General features: G+C 35.9%; 1 long non-coding RNA gene across 1 annotated transcript in view; it reads right to left on the bottom strand.

Annotated features, from left to right (window-relative positions):
* Nucleotides 1-12,338, bottom strand: part of LOC148131131 (uncharacterized) — a 318,268-nt gene that overhangs the window by 96,509 nt on the left and 209,421 nt on the right. The window lies entirely within an intron of this gene.

Genomic DNA, 12,338 nt, shown 5'->3' with positions numbered 1-12,338 from the left:
GATAAAGACTTGATATATCTGTCAGGGACAGTTGCTGGATCTGAAATGGTGGCAACATTCTTTGTCAGCAAACTTAATTGTTTGTATCAGATACCATAGCGAATAACTCCCCTTATTATGGATTAATTTGTGATATCACTTTAAAACGCATCAACAAAAATTATGATGGTGCAGCCACATGGGTATCTGAAACAATCTATATAATTGATGTAATTTCTCTCTCCTTCACTGAGCATCCATGGCTCCTTAGTTTATTCATGACTCCATTATATGTTAAAATGTGTTGTGATTCACCACTCAGGAATCCTGATCCTAATTATAATGCTGTCTCTTTTGTGTGTACTGGCCTATAATTTGAACCCCAAATACTCAAGAGTGAAATGAAGCAATGCTTTATGGCTCATGTCCTGACACGCACCAGTGATCTGCTGATGTGTCTTTTCATACAGACTCCAAGAATACAAAGCAAATGTGTTCAATAAAATGCACAAAAACAGAACATCAACAAATGACGTGTTCTTTCAATTGGAAAAAAAAAAGCTATTATTAGCATGCCCGATTTATGTTTTTTTAATAAGGTAACCTGAAAAGTGTAGACTTTCTTTATTCAATTCTCATTATATATGGCCCTGATATCTGTTTGTTGAAAGAAGTGAGATCATAGGTAAATTTTTTTTTTTAGCCAGATCTGAGTCTTATCAAAACAGAATGCAAATATATGTGCATATCTTGAGATACTTGCTGGTGTCTGGATGCCCTTCTCAGGGGATTGTTCATAGACATCCCACACCTTTTGCTTCCATAACTGTGAGGCTGAAATTACACCTTATTAGAGATGGTTGCCAAGGACTTGAGTACATTTTCTAATATTATCCATATTAACCTGTACTATTAGAGTGGCTTTGCCATTTTGTACTCACTTTAACCCTCTGCACACATCCACAAAAGAAGTAGCACCCTGTAGGCTATGAACATAGAGTGAGAAAGAAAAATGGACTTGTTAAGTAGCATGACATTGGCAGTGGGCCATGCTTACATTCTCGGTATGAGAGATAGTAGCTGGGTGAGAAAAGTTTAAAAGGTGAAATTAAAAAAATAAGTCAAATGCAGCTATATTTACATAGGATTTGTTTTTATAATTAAAAATAAAATAAAACAAAAAGGAAGGATAACCAGTCTAGGTAAACAAGGCTGAATGTATTTTCAAATATAGGTGAGGTTCATTTACTCTTAATTGACACATATAAGATTCTTTGGAAGTGACATTTATTTTTGGCACTGAAAAAGCTAGACATAATTTTTCATAGACATGAAATAAAGCTGTGTGAATAAACGGATGAGCTGGGTGAGCTGCTTAGTCAATAGGAAAGTGCATTTAGAATAGAATAGAATAGAATAGAATAGAATAGAATAGAATAGAATTTTTTATTGGCCAAGTGTGATTGGACACACAAGGAATTTTTCTTTGGTGCATAAGCTCTCAGTGTATATAAGAAAAAATAAAATAAAATATATTCATCCACGTTTACATTAAATATTTATTTACATTAAATATTTACATTAAATATTTCCACATTTAATGTAAGCATGAAAAGCTATAGAAATCCTATATTACTGGACAGATTATCATACAGTGAAATAATTCACTTTATAACTAAGTGTAAGGTAACCAAACTTCATACATGAAAATTTCACTCAGATTCTCATATAGCAAATTCTCTTAGAACTGATATGAATGAGATGTAGACATGTTTCTAGTTAAAAAAAATCAGGGTGATCTAAAGTACAGCAATTTCACTATAGTTGAGCCCCATGCTCTACTATCTCCTGCTTATAGCATGTAACAACTGAATCCCTATGTGTTATCTATATACCTAATAGTAGTCAAGGAAATGGATGCTGCACAAGGATGGTTATGTTAGGGAGACAATGGAACTCCCACACTTCCACTCTTCTGCACTCATTAATAAATTCCAGTGATAAAATATTGGAATTACATCCAGTCATGTAATTTGATAATGAGTAAATTGGACTTTTTGGTTTAATGCAAAGACACCTTCTGTGCAATGTTGTTTTAATGATGCTGCTAAGCAGGTACTGAGGCCATGGATTTGGAGACTAATGGGTTACATTAAAATCTGTTCACAGCTTTCCAAAGAGAAAGTGCAATATAAATATAATGGCATTATTCTTAAGTATATTTTGTAGATTCAAACAGATTGGAGAACACCAAAGTGGGACTCATTTATTTTTGTTTTATAGGTGAATAACTGCAAGCCAGGGAATAACACAGCAGTGAGCATGATTTGGATATGTGGAAAGATATTAAAGAAATTATGAAACAATCAATTTTAAATACCCAGAGGACTAGGTGGGTGATTGCATTATATTGTATGCTGTAATGTGAAATGATTACCTAATGCATTATACAGTATAAGCTATTTGTGAAAGCTGCTCAGTGGCTGAATCTTATGTAGAAATGGAAAAAGGGAAAGGTCAGGAACAAAAACAAAAATAAAAAACAAGTGGTTTAGATATCTTTTTTTTTTTTCAATGTTTCTTGTTTGTCAATGTTCCTTCTTTCCATAGTCCTTAGTTAATATCTTTGATGATACTGCAGAACATTTCCCCTTTTTAATTTAGGCAGGTGAACAAAACAAGAACAGATATTTTCTTTTTCTATTACATATGCAGAAGAAGGCTTACCTTTAGAAGTTTTAGGTTGTCAGAAGCTGTGCTCCATCTCTGAAGGCTTTTGAGAAAAGTCTATATATCCACTTGTCTGGCATGGTGCAGGGTCTCCTCCTTGAGCAGAGTGGTTGGACCAGAAGATCTTCAAAGTCCCTTCTAACTCTTCTGTTATTCTGTTAACTACAATGTTCAGGGAATCTCCTACAGTGATAGCCATAGTATTTATGGTGCCTCATCATGCCAATGGATAATTTTCTTATGAGCTATGGAAAGTCCTAGTCTCTATATATCAAGAATGATTTATGAAGTAATTTAATGAGTCTATGTTGGTTGATCACTGTGTTACTATATTTAATTTAGTCCTGGTATTTATAATATGGGCCTACAATACCAGGGAAAGGGATCGAGCTTATTCAGTCAATATTCAATTAACAATAAAGTAGTTAAATATTTCTGAAATATCATGTAACCAGGGTTCAAAGTTGGACCCCCTGAAGTCTTTGAGTATGGATGAAAAGAATTTGAGACATAGAATATCTATTAGAAGGGGGAAATATCTATTAAATGCAGAGAAAATTGAAAAATACAATAAGAAAAAATTGAAAATATGTATCTCTAGAATTTATACAGAAAAAAATGATGTTCAGCATGAATTTTCATAGCCAAGTCCATAATTCTTAGGGAGAAATGGGGCAATCAGAATGAGCTTCTCCCTTTTATTCTCACTTGGAATCCCCAAGTGAGAATAAAAGGGAGAAGTTCATTCTGATCCCCAAGTGAGGCTGGAGTTTTCTTGCCCCTGTGCTTGGGATTTCTCTTTACTGGAAACAGATCATCATCCTTATAGTAAAGGCATCATATTATCTCGCATCTCAAATAACTTAATAATGGAAGAAATATCCATTCTTATGGATAATATTCGCAATAACAAATATACCTTCTCTCTTACATTTTTCTAGCTATTATGTCTCTCTATTTAACAAAAGAATTATGGAATCTGGATTGTATCCATAATTTAAGATTGATTTTCAGGAAAAATGATGGCAAACCTATTCAGCAACATAGTTCCATTTCAGCAACCAGGTTGATAAGTGAAATGGTTACTAAGTGAATACATGTGACTGAGATGGAGGGAGGGAGGGAGGGAGGGAGGGAGGGAGAGAGAGAGAGAGAGAGAGAGAGAGAGAGAGAAAGAGAGGTGTTGCAAAGATCACTGCCATCTCATTCAGGTAAAGTTCTCTCATACAGCTATGCCAGCAATACTTTCACTGTAACATACATTGTCATGTTCATTGTAACATGCACAAAATTTGGTCCTAGATACACACATTGGTTGGAAAATATTTTTTTATTATCAAGATATCAAGACCAACTGTGTTCTCTTTGCTGATGATGTAAAGCTATTCAATACCACAGACAATACTGCTACCCTTCAAAAATACCTTGAATATGTATCAGAATGGTCAAACAAATGGCAACTTCAGATCTCAACAAATAAATGCTCTGTCCTACATATTGGCAAAAAAAATCAGAAAATAAAATACAGGCTGAATAGACAAGACCTTGTTGATGATCCAAACTCTGTCAAGGATCTTGGAGTACTCATCTCAAATGACCTAAGTACTAGAGCCCACTGTAACTACATAGCCAAAAAGGCGTTAAGAGTTGTTAACCTAGTCTTACGTAGCTTTTTCTCTTGTAATATTACACTAATAACTAGAGCATACAAAACATTTGCCAGACCAATACTTGAATACAGCTCATCAGTCTAGAACCCATATTACGAATCTGGTATTAACACAGTTGAGAAAGTCCAGAAATATTTTACAAGAAGAGTTCTCCACTCCTCTACTCATTGCAGAATACCTTATGCCACCAGACTCGAAATTCTAGAGCTAGAAAACTAGAACTATGCCACCTTCGGTCTGATCTAAGTATAGTATATTAAATCATACATTGCAATGTCCTACCTGTCGATGAATACTTCAGCTTCAACCATAACAACACAAGAGCAAACAATAGATACAAACTCAAGGTTAATCGCACCAAAGTTGATTGCAGGAAATACAACTTCCGCAACAGAGTGGTCAATGTCTGGAATACTCTACCTGACTCTGTGTTTTTTTTCCCCAAACCACAAAAACTTTAACCTTAGACTGTCTACTATCACCCTTTTCCTAAGAGGTCCGTGGGGGGCATGCATAAGCACACCAATGTGCCTACCATCCCTGTCCTATTGTTTCTTTTATATATATTTTTATTTTTCTTATATGTATCCATGTATTCATAATGATGTTTTTACTTATACCTATTATCTTGTAAGCAATTGACAAATAAAATTAATAAATAAAAATAAAAAATAAATTTACCTCTGTTATTTTTGCCAATAATCCTAACTGAGGCCACAAAGGTAGCTGCAGGTAATGAAACTATTTTGTAGACTACAAATGGAAAAAAGACCTGTGATAATCAGGCTTGATCTGGGATGGATGGAGAGAGATGGAGAGAGAGAGAAAAAAAATCTATTCCTGTATCACCATTGTGTCTGCTCCATATTACTTGGGGAATTTATTTGGGATTAGGAAGAGTTAACTGAATATAGTTAGGTTCATGGGGTAATATTGACTAAGTTCTTGAAAACTTGAAGTATTGCAGCTTGTTTATGAATTTTAAATTTCAGTGTTATCCTGCTTTATATTTGTAGGTGATATTATATGTATATTTATTTATTATTTATTTTATTTATTTGATTTGTCAATTGTTTCCAAGATAATAAGTATAAGTGTATACATAGTTGTGAATACATGAAATGGGTATATATAAGAAAAAATAAAAGAATAGAGAAACAATAGGACAGGGACGGTAGGCACGTTGGTGCGCTTATGCATGCCCCCTACAGACCTCTTAGGAAAGGGGTGAGGTCAATGGTAGACAGTCTAAGGTTAAAGTTTTTGGGGTTTGGGGAAGAGACTACAGAGTCGGGTAGAGTATTCCAGACATTGACCACTCTATTGCTGAAGTCGTATTTCCTGCAATCAAGTTTGGTGCGGTTTACTTTGAGTTTGTATCTATTGTGTGCTCTTGTGTTGTTATGGTTGAAGCTGAAGTATTCATTGACAGGTAGGACATTGCAATGTATGATTTTATATACCATGCTTAAGTCAGACCGAAGACGGCGTAATTCAAGGTTTTCTAGTTCTAGAATTTCAAGTCTGGTGGCATAAGGTATTCTACAACGAGTAGAAGAGTGGAGAACTCTTCTTGTGAAATATTTCTGGACTTTCTCAATTGTGCTAATATCAGATACGTAATGAGGGTTCCAGACTGATGAACTGTATTCGAGTATTGGTCTAGCAAATGTTTTGTATGCTCTGGTTAGTAGTGTGATATTACCAGAGAAAAAGCTACGTAGGATTAGGTTAACAACTCTTAATGCCTTTTTGGCTATGTAGTTGCAGTGGGCTCTAGCACTCAGATCATTAGAGGTGAGTATTCCAAGGTCCTTTACAGAGCTTGGGTCATCAACAAGGTCTTGACTATTCAGCTTGTATTTTATTTTCTGATTTTTTTTGCCAATATGTAAGACAGAGCATTTATTTGTTGAGATTTGAAGTTGCCATTTGTTTGACCATTCGGATACATAGTCAAGATCTTTTTGTAGGGTAGCAGTATTGTCTGTGGTATTGAACAGCTTTACATCATCAGCGAAGGGAACGCAATTGCTCTTAGTAAGATCACAGAGGTCGTTTATGTAGAGTATGAAGAGAGTTGGTCCTAGAACACTGCCCTGAGGGACACCACTATTGACAGGTACTGGATTTGATAGGACTCTCCCGATTTTGACCATTTGTTGTCTGTTTGACAGGAATGCTTCTATCCAGTTATTCAGTTGTCCAGAGATACCATAGGATTTTATTTTTAGGAGTAGTTTGTCGTGTACCACTGAATCAAAGGCTTTACAGAAGTCTATGTAGATTGCGTCTATTGCTTTGCCCTGGTCGAGTTGTGTCGTCCATAAGTTTTTGCAGTGTAAGAGTTGCAGATTACAGGATAGTTTTTTTCTGAAACCAAATTGTTTATTGGAGAGTAGGTTGTTTGTCTCTAAATGGAGGATGATGGATTGGTTAATAATTGATTCCATGACTTTGCAGGTGACGCAGCATAAGGAGATTGGCCTGTAATTTTCGACTAGGCTTGGGTCTCCCTTTTTGAAGATGGGGATGACTGTGGCTTGTGACCATAGGTTAGGCAAGGAGCTGGTCCTGAAAGATTTTTCAAAGATTATGCTTAGAGTTTTGGCTATGGCAGTGGATAGCTTTCTTAAAAAGTAGGCACATATTCCATCCGGTCCAATAGATAGAGATGGTTTTAGATTGCGTAGTGATTTTTCAACATTGTCTTCTGTGAAATCGATATGTATTAGGTCATTGTTGTTATCTGTGGTACGGCTAGGAAATACTGGGCATGATCCATTGCTGTTTACAAATACTGAGCCGAAGAATGTGTTAAAGATGTTGGCTTTAATGGTGTCGTCGTTGCAGTCTTTACCATCAGGTCCTATCAAGGGAGGGATGGACCTTGAGTCTTTTAGTTTGTTGTTTACAAAATTGTAAAAAGCACGGGTGGAATTGGTGCTTAGAAGGTTTTCTTCTTGTTTAATGTGATAATTGGTGCATTCGGTCTTTATCTGGTGGCATAAATTTTTGTATCTGTTTTTGAAATTGGCAACGTGACCAGATTTGTTTTTCCACCAGAGTGATCTCTTTTTGGATTGAAGTTTCCTTATTGATATGGGTAATCTGCTTTTTTGTTTTGTTTTGGGAGTTGTTGTTGGAACATATAGTTTGATGACTCTTTTGATTTCAAGTAAGAATATGTTGTAATGGTCTTCAACGGTATTGCATCCAGAGAATAGAGATTGCCAATCAAGGGATGAGAGGTCGTTGTCTATAAGATCATAGTTGCCTTTTTTGAAGTTACAATTGGGGATTACATCATTGTGGTGATTTTTGTGTGGACGTATGTTGAGATAAAAGTCAATCATATTGTGGTCACTGCTGGAAAAGGGTTCGTTAGTTTGTATTCCGTAAATTAAATTCAAGCTATTGCAGAAGATGAGATCGAGGCAGTTGTTTAGTCTAGTGTTGTTGGTTACTAGTTGTTCCAGTCCCAGATTTGTAATAGCATTGTAGAAGGTTGTGTGTATGATTTCAGTTGTACAATTATTTAGGGTCCAGTCGATATGAGGTAGATTGAAATCACCAAGAAAGATAAAAGGGTATGGGCAGGATGCAGCCCATGTTAGTAATGTATTTAGCTTGTTTACATGTTCGATGTCATAATCAGGTGCTCTGTAACATAGTAAGAATCGAATTGTGATATTTAAGGATAGTTCACAGATGATGGTTTCAGGAAGGGTAAGCTCCTGGGTAACTTGGATATTTTTTAGATGTAAGGATTTTTTATAGAATATAGCAACACCACCTCCTCGACGATTTTCACGATCTGATCGGTAAACATGATAGTCTCTTACTGTGGTAATGGAGTCGGGGAGAGATGCATTGAGCCATGTTTCACAGACAAATATAATGTCGAAGTTAGCCATATTTAGGAGGATGAGAAATTCAGGTATTTTATTCACGAGGCTTCTTGCATTGAGTAGTTTGCATTTAAGTACGGCAGTAGTTGGAATTGAGGTAGTTGGGGGCGTGCGTGCCTAGTCTTGGGTGATGGTGGATGGGTTGAGGTAGGGTTGAGGTTGAGGGTAAAAGTTGAGTATTGGGTTGCGTGGCTTACTTTTGATACAGTCAGCATGGTAGTCAATGTACAGGTCCTTCTCTCCATTGTCTAGACGGTTTTTGAGTTCGATGCGGAGTACACGGGAGCGGGCACGTTGCTGTATGGTTAGGTCAGGGCGGCAACGGAGGTTCTTGTGGTTGGTGTTGGTTTTGGCGAATGAGTTTATAGTATAAATGAATTTACGTTTGCTTGATTCATTTTTGCAAATGACCCTTGTTAGGGTTTGGGGATTAACCCCTAGAAGAGTATTGCAGCAGTAGTCAAACCAGGAAGGGCCCCAGAGTATACACACACTGAACACAAACACTGTTTGTAGTTTAAATAGTTTTTAATCCAGTTAGAGTTTAAGCATTATCATTCAGTCCATTAAGTCATTCACAGTATTTCCATCCAGTAAGACTCACTAGTATAGTCCAAGTTAAGAGTCCTTGCAATATCTTTATCAGCCGATAAAGATATCTTCTCCTCCTCCGGTTTCACTCTCCAGAGAAACAAACGCTGGATATTCAGTAGAATTACGCAGTAAATCAGCAAACAGTAGCAAACAATAATAGTTCAGTCACAGGCACTCACAGTCAGTAATCACAGTTAGTCACAGTAACACACAGTTAGTCGCAGCAGCACACAGTTACAGTCAGTTACAGTAAGCTTTCCAGCTTCTAATGCTTCCTTATATTGTAACTTCTAACCGCACCCTTAATCGGCTAATTGCCTGCTGCATTGTGCTTAAAGTGATAAGCACTTAAACCATGATATCTAAGTTTTATATATTTATTCACCCAAACCATATTTGGTATCAATGTTATACCTAACATACTCCCCTTTTGGGTGAAATAAATATATAATACCTTTACAATCTAATCCCATATTTTTCACAACTCTCCTGGTGCTTACTGGCACCTTGGGCTTTAGTAAAATTATCAGCTAAATTGTCCTCCGACATACAGTACTCTAGCTGAATCATCTTACTTCTTACAGATTGTCTCACGTTTAGGTATCTTAGATCTGTATGCTTGCTCCTTGTTTTTACTCCAATATTTGTGGCCATTTGAATTGCTGCCTGATTATCTTCATGTATAATTATAGGATAATCTACTGTTATACCTATATCAATTAACATTTGTTTATACATTATTAATTCTGTACATAACAATGATAAACAGGAGAATTCTGCCTCCATAGTAGACAAACTTATATGCTGTTGTCTTATTGACTTCCAGCCTATTAATGTCTTACCCAGCATTATGGCTGTTCCTGAAGTCGACTTTCTAGTGTCTCTTTCTGATGCAAAGCTAGCATCTGCATAAGCACTCAAAATTAAATCACCCTTTGGTTCTAAATACAATGAATAATTCATTGTCTTTTAAGATATCTTAATATCCTCTTAGCTGCATTCCAGTGTCTTTCACATGGTGCAGAATTGAATCTAGCCAACTGATTCACGCAGTACGATATATCTGGTCTAGACCAATTACTAATATAACTCAAACTACCAATTAAAGATTGATAAATCACCTTATCAAACTCAGGGCTTTGTTCATCAGTGTTGCTAAACTCCTGACTCATTGGAGTCTTAGCTGGCTTACAAAGCTCCATCTTGTAATCTTTTAGCAATTTGCTTATCTTATCTTCCTGAGATATCTTAAAACCTTTCCGTGTTTTCTTTATATTCAAACCGAGATACTTCTTTATCTCCCCTAATTGCTTGATCTTTATTCTCTTTCCTAATGATGCTATTATTTTATTTGCTTCATCATTAGTTTCAGTTATCAATGCAATGTCATCTGTGAATAGTAATAATAATGATACTTTCCCATTTGTCTCCCTCTTAAACAGACATGGATCGGCTAAACCAGCTTTAAATCCTATATTGTCTAGTTCCTTTACAATATACTGGTTCCATTCATAGCCTGATTGTTTAAGACCATAGAGGCTTTTCTTTAACAACCAACAATCATTATTATCCTTATTTTCACTTTTAATACCAACAGGTTTTTTCATATAAATAGTATGTTTTAATGGGGCGTGCAAGTAAGCAGTTTCCACATCTAAATGGTTAACTATATAGTTTTTACTAGCTGCCCACACTAAAGCTGCCCTCAAGGTTGCTGCCTTAAGACTAGGTGCAAACACCTCATCATAGTCATTAGCATTCTGCCTAAAACCTTGGGCTACTAACCTTGCCTTATGGATTAATTTACCATCTTTATCTGTTTTTACCTTAAATATCCATTTGCAGCCAATGGATTTCTTTCCTACAGGTAATTTGGCATTTTCATATACCTTCATATCACTTAATGAATTCAGTTCCTTATTCATTGCTGCATACCATTTTTCTTTTTCCTTAATAGGATACTTTTTAATTTCTTCAACAGAATTAGGAACTTGATTAATCTGGCACACTGTGTTAGCCTGGTACCTATCAGGCGGTCTAGATACACGTGTAGTTCTTCTGGGAATTACAGGGCTTACAGGAGGACTTTGTTGAACTACTACCTGTTCATCTTCCTCATCCTGTTCAGCTATTGAATCTGTTTCTTCCTTTATGGGCACAATTTCATCCTGTATTTGTCTCTTTACTTTATTTTTAAAGTTACAGGGATAACTAATGGGATTTCTATAGGATTCAATAATTACCTCTTTATTGGCATCCTGTTCTAATTTCTCCCATCCTTCATGTTCTAGAAATTGGGCACTAGCACTACATAACACTTTAGATGTGCCTTTCTCCCAAAATCTATATGCCCTATGGTTTGCCTGATAACCAACGAAGAAAAATCTTTTAGCTCTATGTTGCCCTTTTTTTCTGAGTTGTGCAGGAATATGCACCCATGCTGGTGCACCAAATGTGTGCAGGTAACTTAGATCAGGTTTCCTGCCATGCCACCTGGTAAATGGTATTTCACCTGTTGTTGTATTAACAACGTTGTTCAATATGTTATTAGCACACATTGTAGCCTCCCCCCACAAAGAATCAGGTAACCCAGAATCATTTAACATTGTTCTAACCATTGCCTGTAAACAGGTTTTTTCATATAAATAATATGTTTTGGCCTGTATGGAGCAGACTTCTTATGCTCTATTCCAGCTACCTTAAGTCTGTTCTGGAATTTGTTATTAATAAATTCCGTACCATTGTCTGTCACCAGGGTTATCAGTTGACGTTTAGACTTTCTTTCAGCAAACCTAAGCCAATTGAAAAAATGTTGATATGTTTCAGTTTTGCTTTTCATTAAATAGCAAAACCCATATCTAGAATAATGATCCATAATGCTCAGTATATATCTAGCACCCCCATACTGGGTTTCTTTGGACCTATTATGTCTGCAAATACTACTTCTAAAGGTTCTTTTGTTTTGAAACCATTTAGCCTATTTGCAGGCAATACTTTGCTCTTATCTTCACAGCAAACATTACAACGCAAATATTTATCACAAGATTTTAACCTTATTCCTTCAGATAACTCAACTGTACGTTTTAGCATTTTAAAATTTACATGCCCCAAACGCCTATGCAATAAATGGATACATTCTTCATGAGGCTTTATATTATTAAATACAGTTTGTGCCTCCCCTTTCTTACTATTATCTAAGACATATAATGTTCCATTTAAAGCTGCAGTTACCCTTTTGTTATCTTTTTCAATTATGCAATTATTATCTTTAAAAGTAATTACATAACCTAATTTATCTAATACCCTTACTGAAAGCAAATTAAACTTTAGTTGCGGTACATACAACATTTTTATATCCTGGTTTATATACGAACAACGTGCAAAACCTTGACCTTTCGCTTTCAGGTTCCAGCCATTGGCAAGTGATATATGTTGAGAGCTTGTAGACATTTTT

This window comes from Notechis scutatus, chromosome 3 (assembly GCF_049901735.1).
Source record: "Notechis scutatus isolate UNSWTSFEM ecotype Mainland chromosome 3, rNotScu1.2, whole genome shotgun sequence".
Lineage (NCBI taxonomy): Eukaryota > Metazoa > Chordata > Lepidosauria > Squamata > Elapidae > Notechis > Notechis scutatus.
Note: the sequence above shows the minus strand (reverse complement) of the source record. Positions and strands in the feature narration are given on the sequence as shown.